The 15,755-nt window shown below is 45.3% G+C and overlaps 1 long non-coding RNA gene across 1 annotated transcript; it reads left to right on the top strand.

The window, feature by feature from the left end:
- Nucleotides 1–2,421: 2,421 nt before the first annotated feature.
- Nucleotides 2,422–5,784, top strand: LOC138978602 (uncharacterized). Its single transcript, XR_011459742.1, has 3 exons — nucleotides 2,422–2,680; nucleotides 3,281–3,327; nucleotides 4,215–5,784. It is a non-coding gene; the product is annotated as an uncharacterized lncRNA (long non-coding RNA).
- The last annotated feature ends 9,971 nt before the right edge of the window (nucleotides 5,785–15,755 follow it).

A 15,755-nucleotide genomic window follows, 5' to 3' on the forward strand; every position in this document is an offset into this window, starting at 1 on the left:
GTTCATCATCCTACCAGTTCCAACTGTTGTTATCGATGGGTCGCGCAGCTGGAGGAAGTGTTTATTTCCATTCGGAGCCCAACTTCAGTTCAAAACCAGTCAAAAACTGGCCTTGACATTCCCACATTACGATACCCTTGAATGACATTAGATCTACGGCGTTTCCGCTTGCCCAAATCCCACATGTTGCATGTCTGCTCTTCGAGTTGTTTGGAACTTAGTTCGAATATTTTCTCGAACGTAACTTTTGACCCAGCTGTCAGGTAGGCATCATGAATTAGACGTACACTGGCAGTTATAAATCATGTTGTGCAAAAGACTCTGCAGAAGTAGAACATTGTGGAAAATCGGGAATGCTTTCTCAGTTTGTGCACCCTGGCAACATTCAGCAGGGAAAAAAAACTGCATTGCCTTCCTCTGCAAAACTGTCGCGCGAAGAATGCTGAACGGGCAGCGACGACTAGCTGTTCTTCTTCAAAGTAATAAACTACCCTTCAAACCCTGCAAGTTTGTGCGATTTACTTTGTGGACATGAAGTCAGCAGAGGACTCAGGAATGCCCACTTAATTCCTTGATTGTACTTCCGTCACAAGAACTAAAAGAAATTCAATGTTCGTTAAATCTGTGGATCAAGTGACTCACGAAGCGGAGGAAAAGAAAATCACCAGCAGATCTGTACAAGATGTTGAATTCTGCCAGGGAAACGAAGCCGCCCTCGCGGCAGAGAAGTCTCCGCCTACGAAAATCAGTAGATCTAGAGCAAGGTAAACATACGTTTTTCAAAGCTTGTTCACAAACACACACACACACACACACACACACACACACACACACACACACACACACGTACACAAACACACACACACTCACACCATCACACACACACACACACACACATGAAAGAGATGGAATAGCTGATCGAGTGATGACAATGTTGATTGATAAGTATTTTTTGGTGCGGTGAACTTGAGGCTATATTGTTCTATCAATCCATCGATATATTTTACACTTTCACCCCAGAAATGAAGCACGTGTACACATATTGAACACAAGAATCATTTTAAGCTTTCATTGGCATTGTTTCCTTTTTTTGCAGACATGTTGGCAGGAAGTGAGTGTTTCACCCCACTCTTGCAAGGTAGGTTGATCACTGATGACAAGTTCTGATTGTTTTTCCTTTTTAATATTAAACGGATGACAATCCGTACTCTGCAGATGGATCTAACCGAGATGGATCTAACCGACACACGGAAGCAACATTGGGAACACACTGTTATTCAGTCTGTGAATAGTTCATGTGTGAGGGGTATTACTGCAAGTACGTTCACTAATGTAGAGAAATAATTTTGGACTCAAACTTCAAGTTAAATTGTTTCTGCTGTCAGAGCCATCTTTCTGAAGGAACAATATTTTACATGCCACTGGATTGTTGTATATTCCTTATTTTGCAATGACAGGCTCAGCTTTCATTTGATTGTAATGTGTTTCTTATTTGAAGCTTTGTATCATAAAAGCTCTGTAGAAGTGTTGCACATGTTATGCAGACTGCATTAGGCGTGGTAGCTATTGCACCTCCCCCCCCCCCCCCGCCTATTTATCTAACACACCCACCCACACACATACACATGGTGCTGACAAAGGATTTTTTCCATTCTCCTTCAGGCCATCGCTTAATTTCTTGCAGACTGAGGAGCAGAGGACGTTTGAGCCGCTCCTAAACATGGAGCACACAAGCCACAAGGTAAATAAGGTATCAGTTTATAAACAAATGTTTTCACTTTGATTTTTATCGCATCATTTTTTCATTAAACTCTGTAAATTGTGGCAATTACACATTATGCCAATAACATTATTATGAAGAATGAAGATTTTCAACTTATCATTGAAGAAATGAAATCAAGCATTTTTGTTCATTCTGTATTTGATTATTATTTTCCAGTCTTTGGGTTGGCATAGTGGGTGAAATAAGGGTGAGGAGTGTCGGTTGGTGTTATTTTTTCGGTCTTGGTGATGTAATATTTTTCCCACGGTATTCATGGTTATTTTTGACTTTAGTGCAGATTCCAGAACAGCCTCTTAAACTGAAAAGCTACAAGGTCAACACTATAAACAGGTTACTGGTGTCTCAGGCATTGATGTTTTTAAAAAGATTTGCACAGCAATTTATGTGTTTGTAAACAGATAATGAAAATAAAGCATAACAACTTTTATATTTTGTAAGTGGAATTAAATGTTTTCATTTTTTATTTTGAAGTGTTTTTGTATTCAGGTTTTATTGGATGGGTGGGGGGTGGTTTTGGTGGTTCTGATTTTTTATGATGTAAGGATTTTTTTTTCCTTAATTAGTTATTTAATTAGTTTATGAAGGGGGGGCCGAGGGGGGGGGGGGGGGGGATTTAAAGTGTATTTCTGGTTTTCGGAGAGGTGCTAAATCTGTTAAAATGGAAATGAAATAAAACAATTGGTGGTGAGGGTTATTACAAAAAAAGTAAGGATTATTTCTCATACCTTTTGATTTTTTACCCAAAAATTATGTTATTTACAATATCATTTGACAGTCCGACACTGAAGACTGCAGACTTCATGGCAGCCACTGACCTGACGATATGACAGCCATGAATTGAATATCGAACGCAGAAGAAGAAAAAGAAGAAGACAGTCTAACAGGAAAATAATTCTGGTATGCTCATAATTTCTATGCCAGTTTGAAAAAAGTCATGAATTGAAGTTTACCCAGGTTAGACATTAGCATGTCGTAATTGTGACAATGAATGTATCCGTAAACGCACCAAGAGACTTACTTTGAAAAATTGAAGTCATGCATCGTCAATATGAAGGGGAAATCATGTCAATTTGGTGGTTTGGATCATCAGCTGTTGCTCATTCGCTATAATGGTCTACTTGACAAAGCTCGTCTTCATGTGCTTCTTTGTTTCTTTATACCTAGTGTAGACAACATGTAGGCGTTTGCAGACTGTTTATTGTATTGCTGTTGTTTGTTTGTGAGTAAAACTATGGTGTGACCTCAATTGTGTGAAATTTGTTGTGTATGTTCTACTTTGTGTAAGGTGTTTCTCCATGCCCCCAGAAGAACCGACATTATATTAAAACCTTCATACCCTGAAAATACTTGCATACTAGATGTTGTTTCTTATTGTAATGATTGGGGACAGGCAAGCTCTTAAATTGTGCAAGCCTTCAGAAAACTGTCAAGTCTGATTTGCTAGAACAAGCGATATTAACACGTTATTAAGATACATATTTGATTAAATATGTGCAGGAACTACTTCAGCAGATTCATATGGCCAGTCTCACAATGCAAGGAAGGTGAGTAAATTGAATTATGTCTCTCCCACCTGTTCTGTGTTTAGTGTCAGCCGTGATTGCCTGATGAGAATTTGAAAACATGTTGCTAACTAACATGAACCCAACCATGAAACGTGATGTAGGTGAGTAGCCCATCTAGAAAAACGAACCTGTTCTAATTCCGAATTAGAACAGGTTCTTTTTTTCTAGATGGGCTACTCACCTACATCACGTTTTATGGTTGGGTTCATGTTAGTTTGCAACATGTTTTCACATAGAAAATCGTGGGCACCTGAACAAATATCTGCACATTACAACTTTGTAATCTGATGGTTTAATAACAACCCCCCCACCCCCACCCCCTACCCCCACCCCCCCCCCCCCCAGGATCAGGATTCAGCAGTGCTAGGTCGTTGGGGGGGATGGCTATCACTAGGCACTCAGCAATGAATAGTTGAGGTTTTCACGGACATTAACAAAATCCGGTAACCTACGGACAGTAAATTTCAGGGAAGGGAACAAGAACGTCAAAAATGGAAAAGTATGTTTTTTCTTTCAAACCATTGATAGAGTTCTGAAGCTTCACACAAGTTTTGCAGAGAGAGCACTCGGCCTCTTCATTTTTGGCACTAAAACATGCGCACACACAAAAAGAAAGTTTTTAAAAAGTGGCGCCGATGTATTCTCTCACTCACAGCCTTAGAATATTGCAGTTTGTATGTTACCAAATTGAGGCATGATTTTACTCCATCTAATTACCTGACCAAATCTGCGACAGTCGGGCAAACTTCTTACAAGTCGGATTGGGCCTTCAATCAAATGCTCAGAAACCAGCAGCTACTTTAAGTAATACTAGTTTTGTTATTTTTTACAGCTTGTACTGAATGTGTTTTCTTTTATCTCCTCAGAATCAAGTCAGCCAGAGAAAGACCATTGAGAGGGAGAGCGCACAGTAAAGCATATATGGCATGCACTTCGGTGGACCAGTGCCATCATCTTCATAACAAGAGATGCAGATCATATTTTCTTATGTTTAAGTATAGCTGTTAGCAAAAGTATTTGACGATTCTTGGGTACGACTTTCGTGTTTAATCCTATCAGCTTGTGCACAGCCCCAAAATCTGTTTTATTTTGATTTATCATTTATAGTTTGATTTTTTTTTTAATGGAATTAATCCAAATGTAAATACATCTAAGGTTGCAATATTGTTTTCTTGTATATATACCCTTAAGTTAAAACTACCTCTTCGTGTAAACAAAATTTAATTGTAAAAAGAAGTGTTTGTTCAAGGGAGATAATTTGAAGCGAATTTTTTTTTAAATCAGTAAAACTGCGTAGTGACATCCTCAGTTAAATAAAAAGAATAAGGAATAAAGGTATACACACAGGTTGTACCCATTTTCTTGATTGCACTGCTTTTAAGTAGAAAGCTTTTTTTCTCAGAATTATTTTACAAATAAAATTCAAGGGAGGCAATTGATATGATAAAAAGGAAACATTTTTCTTTTCTTAGAATACTGTACACATTTAGTAAAGTATCATTTACAAGACAAAACACAGGGTTTTTTGGGTTTTTTTCTGTGCCTACTACTTGACAAGAGAACCACGAGATTTGTGCAGATTATTTAAAATTTTCTGTACAGTATATTTTACAAAGACAGATCCATACAATATATATAATTTTGTAATAGATGTTTACAATTTGTAGGTATGGTTTTTTAAATCAACAGTTCGGATAGCCACAACAAGTGTGTATGTCTTGTGATTTGAGAGCTTTAGCACTGGATGCTTAGAATCCTCTTGATCATTTACTTCAGTGGGTTAAGCCACCTTCTCCAAAATCTTCTCTCCTATTCTGTGCTTACTACAGTGGGTTTGACAAGAGAACCACGAGATTTGTTTTTGTACATATCTTGCTTTTATTCTGTACACTTTAATATTTTAATCATAATTATGTGCACATTTTTTTTTAACTGTGTTTTTGTTTTTGTTTTCCTGTATTCAAAGTGTGTATGGAAACCACAACCTGTCACAGCAGTATTATTAATCTGGATCTCCCTGCTAAGAACGTAATTAACAGAACGTGTGCATGTAGCTAAAGAACTTAAAAAGAATTTCTGCTACTTCACTCAAAATACGTCCATCCTCACACTCATATTTTCTTGAAATAATATTTGTTCATACAAACATGTTTGCGAATTATTCTATTTTGCGTAAAATATTCAATTACGATTTCTTTGTGTGTTGCAAAATTATGTAATAAAATTATGCAAGATCAAATTCAAAACAGCAATAAAGCTGCTGACGGCAGAATACCTCTGTTGACTTCTCTATCTGTTGGGTCAAACTATGCCACAGACATGTTTCTTCTAGTAGCTCAATATTACGTGATACAGTCTCAAAGACAGAACAACGCAATAACCTTTTTTTGTGTAGATTCGATTGACTTTTTCCTGAAATAAAATATTCATGAAGCCGGTTCTGACTGAGTTAAATATATTTCTGGAAAGCTGAACAACGCAATGCGTCTGTGACTGGTGAAGAAGCAGAGCTGGAGCTTTTTGTATTGTTTGTCGTTGGTTTTATTACACACGCACTCACATACGGTCAACAAAATGTTGCATGTTCCTGCTTGACAAACAAATGCCTGCATACATTGTCACGACCGGGTGACAGAGACCAAGAAAGCGTCACTCAGTGGAGTGCCTGTTCTGGGTCAATGTATGATAGAAAGCGCCTGTGCGTGATATTGGACACAGCAGAGTTTTTGCTGACAGTGCTCCCGAGCACGGATGTTTTGAAACGCACGAGCTTCACAGTGCAGGTTTCTGCTGTCATAGGGCTGACGGTTTTTTTCGCTGACAGCGCGCACGGGATTTTCAGGGATTGAGTTTCTCGTGTCTTTTTCCTGCTTGGGGAGGCAAAACTGTGTATAGCTGGACTGGTTTGGTGACAAGGTCAGTCACGTGTTTTTGGCTAGGTGGTCTGTCAGAGACTCAAGGACGACACACTTGACACCCAGCGGCAGAAGGGGAAGGACCTAACACACAGTTACTAGAGTATGATGGTTTTTCACCGAGTATCATATTCGGCACTCTAGGGGAACTTCCACAAGTTATTCCTTTCCTCTGCCACGTATTTTGCTGAGGACAAGTCGTCACATTTCCTTCGTCGGCGATGGCTTTCGCATAAGGATTCGACAAGGGGTTCTGGACGTTTTGGGTCACTGTTGACGAACAGAGACTGTTCCAGGGAGGAGGCGGACTTTGCTTCCATTGAGAGTTACAATCATAGGCTTTTGAGGTAATAAATCATTATTTAACGCTGTTGATGAGTCTGTGTTGTGGAATGAAATACTCTCTGTTGTTCTTTCCAGGTTAGCGCATAATTTACTCTCTGTGACGCTAAAATACTAATCTGTATATGGTTTTTGCAGATAGGGAGAGAAGGACGGAAAATGGCTGTTTTGTTGTTGTAAAAAGTCAGTTTTGTGCAGGCCCACGTGCTCGATGAGATATTTAAAGATGACATGTTTTAAGGTGGTGGGTGAGGGGTAGCTGACATGTTTAGTGCACCGATGCTTTCTGTTTGCAGCCTTCCTTCGTTCGTTCGTTTCGTTCGTTCGTTACGTTCCCGTAACATCGGCACGGCTGACTCTGGCGGGACCTGTTGAAGCTACGCTAACCAGGAGACCGGCTAACCAGCGGACCGGCTACCCAGCGAACCGGCTAACCAGCGAACCGACTAACCAGCATACCGGCTAAGCAGCAGCAGCAGAGATAAAGCTAAGTGCACCATGTCGTACGCACCCCGTTGACCACCGTTGTCTTTTCGTATCTATGATTTCATTGGAGTAGTGACAACGTGGGGTGTGAGACCCCTGCATGAACTAGAGCTTTTCGAACAGAACATTCTCATTTGACTGTATTTACACGGGTTCAGCGTGTTACTATAATTTTCTACATACTACTGGCATTTTGTCAGTGAACACTGGTTTTTTTACGTGTTGAGAACGTAAAAGGAACATATTTTGAGTGAAGGCTCGAGGGAGGTGGAGAGTTTATACATAAACAGGCGTCTGAAACTTATACTTTTGTTGACTCTATTTAATTGTATGCCTGCGAGAGTGGATCGTGGTGTGGTTAGTTAATTAGTAGTAATTAACCGGTTCATAATCACCTTGAGTGATATATTGAAACGTGACACGTGGGGGCCAAGCCGGGATTTACTCAGTTAATTTCCAACTGATAAAGACCCACCAATTAAGGAGAACTAAGAGCAGATAATCTCGTCAGTGCTCGACTTATTTTCTGCTTGGTGCTGCCCTTTTTTGTATAGTTTTGATCATATACCACACCTTAAGCGATTCACATCTTGCAGGAAATGTAAATTGTAATTTGTGAGTTATTGTATGCGCTAACTGTGATTATCTCCCTTTCCTTTGTTTGTGAATCTTTGTTGTTGTACGTTCAGAGTTTTCCGTTGCAGAGAGCTGAGCGGGGTTAGCGGATTTGTTATTCGTTTTACTCAGTTTTCTCTACATTGTTGTTTCGCATTCCGTAACAGGTTACATTTTCTACCGTCTTGTTTTACTTGGATTTTTCTCCATATTTTGACTTTGTTGGAATTTTGGGGGGGAAGGGTCCGAGGACTTCTGTCCTAACCAAGGCTGTGGGAAACACTCTGTTTCACCGCAAAAAGCAGCCGATAAAGTAGGCCACGGCTGTGGGAAACACTTTGTTTCACCGCAGAAAGCAGCCATAAAGTAGGCTACGCGATTTGTTCTACACCGTTTGGATTTTTCTTCTGCATTTTCCGGTTGCTGGATTTTTGTATCCACCGCTTTCGTCACCGCGTATTCTAGCTATAGCTGCGTTAGACTTACTTTTGTGATAAAGCTTTGCTAAAACTAACCATGGCTACAGGGGGATCTCCGACGAGGAGAATAACTTTCGAGACTCCTGGCAGTGAGGAACAGACAGAGCGTGACGCACGCGTTAGAGCGCGTAGTTTGCTTAAACGCAAGGAGCTGGAACGTAGGGAAGACATAGAGCGACAGACGAGAAAAGAAGAGCTTGACAGACAAGAACGACAGGCCGAACGTGACAGACAGGACAAGAAAGAGAAAGACGAACGAGACAGACAGGAAAAGAAGGACGAACTGGACAGACAAGAAAGAGAACGTGACAGACAAGAAAGAGAGCGACAGGCCGAACGACAGGCCGAACTTGACAGACAAGAAAGAGAGCGAGACAGACAGGAACGGAAAGAGAAAGAACAGGCTGAACTTGAGAGACAGGAACGACAGGCCGAACGACAGGCCGAACGTGACAGACAGGACAAACAGGCGGATCGCGAACTCCAGCTAGAACTAGCTAAGCTACAGGCAGAGAAGGGTACGCTTACTCAGGCTAGCGCGCCGACGTTTGTTGCCGACCGTACGAGACTGCCGACGTTCGACGATGACAAGGACGAGCTCGACGACTTTTTACGCCGGTTTGAGCGCATTGCATCTGACCAGAAGTGGGAAGAGGCCACGTGGGCTAGCCGCCTTAGCACCTGCTTAAAGGGACGCGCATTGCAGCTCTACAACGCTTTGGAGGACGACGAGGCGAGAGACTATCAGGCACTTAAGAAGGCGTTACTCCAGCGCTTTAACCTGACTGCTGAAGCCTACAGACGACGTCTGCGTAACAGCAAGAGACTGAGCGGCGAGCTGAGTCATCAGTTTGTGGCACGCCTTAACCTCTACCTGCGGCGCTGGGTGGAGATGGCCGAAAAGGACTGGACCGTCAACGACCTTGCCGACCTCATAGTCATGGAACAACTGATGTCCAGCCTGCGACCTGAGGTGGTGACCTTCGTGCAGGAGCACCAGCCCAAGACTACTCAGGAGGCAGCCGACTGGATCAGAGTGCACGAGGACGCCCAGGCGATCTCCGGCAAATCTTCAGGCTCACGGCCAGGAAAAACGGGAAATTCGGGTTCTTCAGGACCCAAGGACGGGAAGGACGATCAGGGACACAAGGGATCGAGTTCCAGAACTGACATCCAGTGTTACTACTGCAACAAGCGGGGCCACGTGAAGAAGGACTGCCACAAGAGACAGGCTGACCAGAAGGGCGTTCACTTCGTTGGCAGTGAGGAGTTCAGGGACGTCACGAGCTCATGCACCATCCCACAACTCTGCGTTCCGTGCTCCAGGAAACATTTCCAGCCCCACTGCAACGTCTACGTTAACGGAGTGAAGGGCGAAGGTCTGCGGGACACAGGGGCAGACATGATAGTGGTTCGGGCGAGTCTAGTTCCAGCTATGGCCTACACAGGAGACAGCATCAGGGTGAGAATGGCCGAGGCATCTCACGCTTACGACTTGAACACGGCAGTGATCAAGGTCGTAACCCCGTTGTTCACGGGGACCATTGTGGCCGTCGTCATGGACGATCCTCCATGCGACCTGCTCATTGGAAACCGGGTTCAGTTTGTGGACGGCGTCACCAGGGAGGTTCCCGTTTATCGGTCTCCCGACGTCATTTCAGTGCTCACGCGGGCACAGGCGGAGCGAGAGGACAAACCTCTCAAACCCCTACCTGCTGCACGAGCTGCCCTGGGGAACGTGACCCCCGCGCTTCTCGCGAAGGCTCAGGATTCTGACCCGACCTTAGCTACTCCTCGGGAGCACGCGAAGTCGGGGAAGGTGAAGCTGAGCGGGAAGCATGGGAGGTCAAGGTTCCTCAGGGACAAGAAGTTGCTCTACCGTGAGTTCAGCAACAAGGAAGGTGCATTCAAACAGGTTGTCGTGCCTCGCGAGTTTCGCGAGGGTGTCATGGCAACGGCACACGACTCGATTCTGGGAGGTCATCTTGGTACCAAGAAGACCACGGATCGTGTCTGGCGCCACTTTTACTGGCCAGGCATCTGCACGGATGTCCGACGTTTCTGTGCGTCCTGCGATAAGTGCCAGAAGGTGGTTGCCAAAGGAAGGGTGAGGAAGGTCCCCTTAGAGAAGATGCCGCTCATCGACGAACCCTTTCGTCGGGTGGCAGTGGACATCATCGGGCCCATCTTGCCTGCGTCTGAGGACGGAAACAGATACATTTTGACCATGGTGGACTACGCTACTCGATACCCAGAGGCGATCCCTCTGAAATCGATTGAAGCCACGCGAGTAGCTGAGGCTCTGGTTACTATGTGGTCCCGGCTGGGAATTCCATCAGAGGTACTCACCGACAGAGGCACGCAGTTCACGGGAGGAGTGATGGCGGAGGCAGCACGACTGCTATCACTGGAGCAGCACTTCACCACTCCTTACCATGCTCAGTGCAACGGACTGGTGGAAAGGTTCAATGGCACCTTGAAGACCATGCTGAGGAAACTAGCTCAGGAGAAACCACGCACGTGGGACAGGTACATCCCAGCATTGCTTTTTGCATACCGCGAGGTTCCTCAGGAGAGCTTGGGTTTTTCCCCATTTGAGTTGTTGTACGGCAGACAGGTACGCGGTCCCATGGCTATCCTGCGTCAAGCTTGGACGGACGAAGAAGCTGACGAGGAGGTGCAGACGACAGCGACCTACATCGTAGAACTCAGGAACAGGATTGAAGAGAACCTGGGAAGAGCAGCACAGCGTTACGCGCGAGGATTCGACCGCAAGGCACGGCCGCGCAGCTTCAAGATTGGAGAACGGGTGTTGCTACTTCTACCTGTCAAACACAACAAGCTACAACTGCAGTGGCAAGGACCTTTTGAGGTGACAGCGAAAGTGGGCCAAAACGACTACAGGATCGTCATGAACGGGAAAGCACGCCTGTACCACGCCAACCTGCTGCGCGCCTACATAGAGAGGACTGCCTACGGGGAAAAGGACAAAGTGACAGAGGCAGTTGCTGTCGTGATGGACGAGACAACGGAAGAACAGGGAGGAGGACGGGTACCAGTTTGTCCGCTGGAGGCTAGTGAGGATCTCACGGACGTGCACATCTCACCTGATCTTGGGGACGACCAGCAGGCGGACCTGCAAGAGATCCTGAAGGATGCAGCACGGGTCCTTACAGACATACCACTTCAGACGCATCTAGAGGAGTTTACCTTCGACTTGCTGGAGAAACAGCCAGTGAGGACGAAGCAGTATCCCATGCCTCATGCCCAGAAGGAGGTGGTCAGGAAGGAAATCGCCGACATGACGAAGTTGGGCGTCATCGAGCCAGCGAACTCTCCCTACAGTTCACCAATTGTGCTTGTAAAGAAGAAGGATGGACGCGTCAGGTTCTGTGTTGACTACCGGAAGCTGAACAAGATTACGGCGTTTGACGCGGAACCCATGCCTGATGTGGACTACCTCTTCAGTCACTTGGCCAAGGCCAAGTACTTTTCCAAACTGGACCTCACCAAGGGATACTGGCAAATCCCAGTTGCCGAGGAAGACCGCCCAAAGACTGCATTTACCACTCCATTCGGCCAGTTCCAGTGGACAGTCATGCCTTTTGGTCTACAGAATGCAGGTGCCGTCTTCACTCGCATGATGAGGAAACTTTTGGAACCATTGAAGCGCGAGGACATCAGCAGTTTCATCGACGATGTGCTGATCGCGACAGAGACATGGACTGAACATCTCGACGCCCTGCGCGACGTGTTCGGAAGGTTGAAGGACGGAAATCTGGGAGCTAAACCGTCCAAGTGCTACTTGGGATTCCGGGAATTGTCTTTCCTGGGTCATGTTGTCGGCGAGGGATTGCTCGTTCCAGAGGACGACAAGATCCAGAAGATTCGGGAGGCGGAGCCACCGCGCACGAAGAAAGAAGTCAGGTCTTTCCTGGGCCTAGCCAGCTTCTATAGACGCTTCATCCCGCACTTTGCCGAAATCGCTCTACCACTGACCAACCTTACCAAGAAACTACAACCGACCGTTGTAGTGTGGACTGAGGAATGTAGCTCCGCATTCAACACCCTGAAGAGGCGACTCACCAGTCAGCCTATTCTCCGACTACCAGACCTGAACAAGGACTTCGTGCTGAGGACAGACGCTTCAGGGAAGGGACTTGGGGCAGTGTTGCTTCAGGAGACAGAGGGGTTTTTGCACCCTGTTTGCTTCGCCAGCCGTAAGCTGACCTCGGCCGAGGCAGCGTATGCAACGGTTGAACGCGAGTGTCTCGCCATTGTCTGGGGCATCCAGAAGTTCGAAGCGTACCTGTACGGACGACCTTTCTGTCTGGAGACGGACCATCAACCTCTGCAATATCTTCAGGTTGCAAGGTTGGCAAACGCCAGACTTATGCGCTGGGCGTTGATTCTCCAACCGTACCAATTCACGGTACGCGTCATTCCGGGCGCCAACAATGTTGGAGCTGACTTTCTCTCTCGGGCTGTAGAGGAGAACATGACTGTGAGCGAAACCGAGGTTTCGTCTTGAAGAGGGGAGGTGTGTCACGACCGGGTGACAGAGACCAAGAAAGCGTCACTCAGTGGAGTGCCTGTTCTGGGTCAATGTATGATAGAAAGCGCCTGTGCGTGATATTGGACACAGCAGAGTTTTTGCTGACAGTGCTCCCGAGCACGGATGTTTTGAAACGCACGAGCTTCACAGTGCAGGTTTCTGCTGTCATAGGGCTGACGGTTTTTTTCGCTGACAGCGCGCACGGGATTTTCAGGGATTGAGTTTCTCGTGTCTTTTTCCTGCTCGGGGAGGCAAAACTGTGTATAGCTGGACTGGTTTGGTGACAAGGTCAGTCACGTGTTTTTGGCTAGGTGGTCTGTCAGAGACTCAAGGACGACACACTTGACACCCAGCGGCAGAAGGGGAAGGACCTAACACACAGTTACTAGAGTATGATGGTTTTTCACCGAGTATCATATTCGGCACTCTAGGGGAACTTCCACAAGTTATTCCTTTCCTCTGCCACGTATTTTGCTGAGGACAAGTCGTCACATTTCCTTCGTCGGCGATGGCTTTCGCATAAGGATTCGACAAGGGGTTCTGGACGTTTTGGGTCACTGTTGACGAACAGAGACTGTTCCAGGGAGGAGGCGGACTTTGCTTCCATTGAGAGTTACAATCATAGGCTTTTGAGGTAATAAATCATTATTTAACGCTGTTGATGAGTCTGTGTTGTGGAATGAAATACTCTCTGTTGTTCTTTCCAGGTTAGCGCATAATTTACTCTCTGTGACGCTAAAATACTAATCTGTATATGGTTTTTGCAGATAGGGAGAGAAGGACGGAAAATGGCTGTTTTGTTGTTGTAAAAAGTCAGTTTTGTGCAGGCCCACGTGCTCGATGAGATATTTAAAGATGACATGTTTTAAGGTGGTGGGTGAGGGGTAGCTGACATGTTTAGTGCACCGATGCTTTCTGTTTGCAGCCTTCCTTCGTTCGTTCGTTTCGTTCGTTCGTTACGTTCCCGTAACATCGGCACGGCTGACTCTGGCGGGAACTGTTGAGGCTACGCTAACCAGGAGACCGGCTAACCAGCGGACCGGCTAACCAGCGAACCGGCTAACCAGCGGACCGGCTAACCAGCGAACCGACTAACCAGCATACCGGCTAAGCAGCAGCAGCAGAGATAAAGCTAAGTGCACCATGTCGTACGCACCCCGTTGACCACCGTTGTCTTTTTCGTATCTATGATTTCATTGGAGTAGTGACAACGTGGGGTGTGTGACCCCTGCATGAACTAGAGCTTTTTGAACAGAACATTCTCATTTGACTGTATTTTACACGGGTTCAGCGTGTTACTATAATTTTCTACATACTACTGGCATTTTGTCAGTGAACACTGGTTTTTTTACGTGTTGAGAACGTAAAAGGAACATATTTTGAGTGAAGGCTCGAGGGAGGTGGAGAGTTTATACATAAACAGGCGTCTGAAACTTATACTTTTGTTGACTCTATTTAATTGTATGCCTGCGAGAGTGGATCGTGGTGTGGTTAGTTAATTAGTAGTAATTAACCGGTTCATAATCACCTTGAGTGATATATTGAAACGTGACAACATACGTGCACGTACGAACATTCATACCTGTGCAAACAATCTGCCACTTCAAGTTCAACACCCAAACCCCACACATTCCTCCAAAAGGAGTCTGAAGTATAGATCTAATACTGGCATGTGTGGTATTGAACGAGGACCTCAACTTCCATTGTCTAGTGCATGTGGGTCTCATGTTGTACGTGTGAAACCACTTACTTAAAAAAGAAAAAATCTTGTAAGCTTATCAACAAAAAACGAACAATTATATTCTTAAACAAACTGGTTAGAATAACAGATTTAGGAGAATGCAATGCAAGGAACATCATTATCTAATTCGGTCGACGCTTAGATCTAGAAAAGCACCCACTTATTCCAGTATAATAGAGAGAAAAAATCCAATTGAAAAAGTTCCAGATCTAGACAAGGCAGCACTAGCAGCAATTTTAGCTAGCAAACTCGAACTTGCCCTGCATTCATGCAAGGTCGAACCACTTTCCCTGCCTAGTGGGGGTTTGGCGGGTAGAGGGCCGGTGCTGGCACACTCGGGGTGAAACGACATGTCACCTACTTCGATAGCTTCTCCGGATTTACGTGTACAAACAGCGTCCGGGTTTACCGCTTCGATTCTAAACCCTAGTTTCTCATGTTGGTAACAAACTGGCTATTTGTTTATCAGATGTGTCGTTGTTCCACATTAAATGATGCTAGAATGCAAGATCGCAATCATTTGGTTATCAAACCAGGTTGTGTTCTTTTTTTCATCACCTTTTTCCGCGCAAACAGTTTTGCGCCATTTCTTTTGCGCAGACTGGGCGGGACAGGAAGCGGAAGCGCATCAAAATTTCTGATTGGACAATGATGCCGACGCCCACTTGACCCCCACTACAATGTCAAGGTCGGAAAGTCGTGAATACCGGGGGTGTAATAATCAATTTGGTAAGAGAAGGACTCACACCATTAAACTCTCCACAGTAAGCAGTCAGGGTGCTGATTGTTGGCATGTGACTAAAGTGGATGGATGGTGCTATCACAGTAAGCAGTCAGGGTGCTGATTGTTGGCATGTGACTAAAGTGGATGGATGGTGCTATCACAGTAAGCAGTCAGGGTGCTGCTTGTTGGCATGTGACTAAAGTGGATGGATGGTGCTATCACAGTAAGCAGTCAGGGTGCTGATTGTTGGCATGTGACTAAAGTGGATGGATGGTGCTATCACAGTAAGCAGTCAGGGTGCTGCTTGTTGGCATGTGACTAAAGTGGATGGATGGTGCTATCACAGTAAGCAGTCAGGGCGCTGCTTGTTGGCATGTGACTAAAGTGGATGGATGGTGCTATCACAGTAAGCAGTCAGGGTGCTGATTGTTGGCATGTGACTAAAGTGGATGGATGGTGGTATCACAGTAAGCAGTCAGGGTGCTGATTGTTGGCATGTGACTAAAGTGGATGGATGGTGGTATCACAGTAAGCAGTCAGGGTGCTGATT

This window comes from Littorina saxatilis, linkage group LG10 (genome assembly GCF_037325665.1).
Source record: "Littorina saxatilis isolate snail1 linkage group LG10, US_GU_Lsax_2.0, whole genome shotgun sequence".
Taxonomy (NCBI): Eukaryota; Metazoa; Mollusca; class Gastropoda; order Littorinimorpha; family Littorinidae; genus Littorina; species Littorina saxatilis.